This window comes from Myotis brandtii, unplaced genomic scaffold (assembly GCF_000412655.1).
Source record: "Myotis brandtii unplaced genomic scaffold, ASM41265v1 scaffold77, whole genome shotgun sequence".
In the NCBI taxonomy this organism is placed as follows: domain Eukaryota; kingdom Metazoa; phylum Chordata; class Mammalia; order Chiroptera; family Vespertilionidae; genus Myotis; species Myotis brandtii.
The window spans coordinates 1,692,698-1,695,873 of NW_005371082.1; the positions used below are offsets into that span (position 1 = coordinate 1,692,698).

The window sequence follows — 3,176 nt, forward strand, 5'->3', positions numbered from 1 at the left end:
CCAAAGCAAAGGAGTTGTCACTACTCAGAAGGAGATAGAAGGGTGGCCTTATAGACGGGTAAAAGGAGTAGCAGAGGCACGTGCCACTGGAAACTGGGTACTGTCTACACCAACTGGCATGAGAACGCCAGGGTGAGGTATCACAGTCCACAGTTCTTATCTGTGCGCCCCCGTGCTATTAGCTGTGATGATAGCACACATTAATAAGAATAACGTTCCTGCAGACGGGTTCCCCTCTGGCGCCATGCACGCAGCAGCTTGGTGTAGAGCCTTGATGTCACCCCAGGTGATGGGGTGGGCTCGTCGGTGTCTAGGTCGTCTCTGCTGTCGGGGCTGGTTCTCTTCTATGGTCAGGTCCTCCATTTCCTCCACGGGGGGCGATGGTGGCGATCTCCGGCTCATCGCTGGTGGTGTAGGGTTTGAAGTCACGTCAGGAGCAGGGATCCGCGTGGGACTTTTGTCGCCTTCTGGAAAAATACAAGCAAACCCTCTCCCCTGGGTTAAGAGCGGGTCGGGGCCTTACCAGACTCCGGTAAGTGGGTCTCTCCACCGGACCAAAGGAAGAGATATTGGTATGTCCCGGAGTCCTCCCCAATGTTTATACATAGGGGTTAATCCAGCCGCGGGCTGGATCCAGCCCGTTTGAAATGAATAAAACTAAAAAAAAAAAGACCGTACCCTTTTATGTAATGATGTTTACTTTGAATTTATATTAGTTCACACAAACACTCCATCCATGCTTTTGTTCCGGCCCTCTGGTCCAGTTTAAGAACCCATTGTGGCCCTCGAGTCAAAAAGTTTGCCCACCCCTGACCTAGATGCAAATTCTTTTTTTCATTATCCTGCTTGGAACCCAGTGAATACCAGGTGGTACTGGTAGTTTGTCTTCTAGTGTAGCTTTTCCGACCCCAGGGCACAGCTTCTCTGATTTAGCTTCTGGATAAAAGAAAAGCAGTAGTTTTAACCCAGAAGCTAAATCAGAGAAGCCGTGCCCTGGGCCTGGGGAAGCCGAGTCAGAAACCAAGAGTGTCCTCTAAGGGTCGGAAAAACTACTGCTTTTCTGTATCTCCCAGTATCTTTCAGTCTTACTTGGCTTGCCCACTGTCCCCTTCCTGTGGTGGGCTGAAATTTCCTAGAGTAAAGGGGAGAATAAGATGGTGAGGTCTCTGTTATTCTTGAATTGTTTTGTTTTTAATCATGTTTTAGGAACTCACGGGGAAAAAGAATGTTTAACCAAAAGGTTGGGATTCCTGCCTCATATATACTGCTAACTTCTTTAGCCTCAAATGCTACTTAAAACATGGGATATGAAGTTAGGAAAGCTGATATTTGAGTTTTGGTTCTGTCACTTTTTCTAGGTGTTGTGATCAATTCCTGAGCCTTAACTTCTTCATCAATATGTTGAGGATAGTAAGAATATCTGTTGCATATGTTCTGTGATGATGAAACACAACAGGAGTGTGAATGTGCTTTGTGAGTGTCAAAGAGCAACTCAAAGTCATTATTCAACCCTGGCTGGGTAGCTAGTTGGTTGGAGCATCCATCCAATGCTCTAGGGTTGTGGGTCTGATCCCTGGTTGGGGTGTATGCAGGAGTCACCAGTGGGTGCAATGGGTGCATGGATGGGTGGAACACTGGGTTGATGTTTCTCTCTCAATCTCCCTCTCTCACTCTTTTCCCTTTCCTCTCTCTCTAAAATCAATAAATAAACATTTCTAAAGCCATTATTCATCATACTAAATAATGCCTCCTCAGTCCTTAGTTGTATGTGGGGTGGGAGGGTTGGTTGGGGGAAGAGTAGTAAGAAGCAGGAGAATAAGATGGGGGAGAGGAGACTGCCACAGCTCTTGCTCCAGACTTCTGTTTTATAACCACTGCTCTCAGTTCCATAAAGCTCATAGCACCAAGATTTTGTGTGTGCCAAATGCAGAAGCCCTGCTTTCCTTACCGTATAACACCTCACCAAAAGAATCACTGCGAAGGTTCCCATTTAACCACAGCAGATCATTGATTATGGGGGAGGCGATATAAAGGATGGCTATTAATACTCAGTAGATAGGACTATAAAATTATATTAACTTTATTCTAGAACTTCATCAAAGTAACCATTTTATATGCATGTTGTCCTCTGTGTAAAACAACTTGGAGTTATCTAAAGTCCGAATTTGAAAATACCTTCTGTAAAGGGAGGATTTTGCAGGTCTTTTTCCTCAATGATGAAAATCTGGATAGACCTGTAAGCATTTCAAAGAATCTGAAATACATGTGGGCTGAGTCCCAGCCAGAATCCCCACCAGGATCCCTCTCCTCAGAGGATTCTCATGCTTTTCCTTTCTTAAGGGAATACAATTTCCCAACCAATTCAGCTCAAGATGTGCTCCACTTATAGGGACTCACTTTGAGGTCCAATGACTATCGATAGTACTATGAGGCAATGGATAGATTTCCTTCCAGTGCACTTTCACGTAGGTTATAACAGATGGCCTTAGCTAAGCTTGAAATTCGTGTTTTACTTCTAGGTTAAATAATCCTTTGCCAAATGTTTTCCCACTCATGTGAAACTGTCTGAATGAAAATGGTGCTGCCTGCCTATGGATTTCTTATGTGGGTGATCGTCGTTCTTTAGAGAGGCAACAATATTTGTTTCCCTCCATTTTCACTTTTCAGGATTATTCTATCATACAGGATTCAACCTGGTTTACCCAGCACTCACTCACCCTTCTTGGGTTCAAATAAAGAATGAGTTTAGGCCAAGGTTTTATGTATTTTAAAATGGAGCCACCTTGTGCTGGTCAGGATTTGGGGAGGGAGTGGATTTATTGGACCAGGAGCAGGGTAGAGACTGGACAGCATCTCTGGCTGTATTCAGCTAGATCGGTCAGGTTGTTACTGACCTAACGCTGGCAGCTTTCTGTGGCCTGCACAATATGAACACAGTGAGCTCAGCCAATTCTCAGCTGACAGGCTCTCATATTTCTAGACATTCCAGGAGTGGTTCCCAGGAAGTAGTGCTCATGGACAAGTACAATTAAATATAAAAGAAGCATGGAGATGCATCGGAGACCAGAAATCTTAGAATAAAGATCAGCTCTTTGAATGGAATAATATAAAATATATTTTAAAATCTCACTATAATGTACTTAATTTTCTCTCTCTTCCCCCCCCCCCCCTCCCCC

General features: G+C 44.5%; 1 long non-coding RNA gene across 1 annotated transcript in view; it reads right to left on the minus strand.

Annotated features, from left to right (window-relative positions):
* Positions 1–460: 460 nt before the first annotated feature.
* Positions 461–3,176, minus strand: part of LOC106724225 — a 19,059-nt gene continuing 16,343 nt past the window's right edge. Inside the window, exon 3 of the long non-coding RNA XR_001359968.1 lies at positions 461–495. This is a non-coding gene — a long non-coding RNA (uncharacterized LOC106724225). The remainder of the gene's footprint in view (positions 496–3,176) is intronic.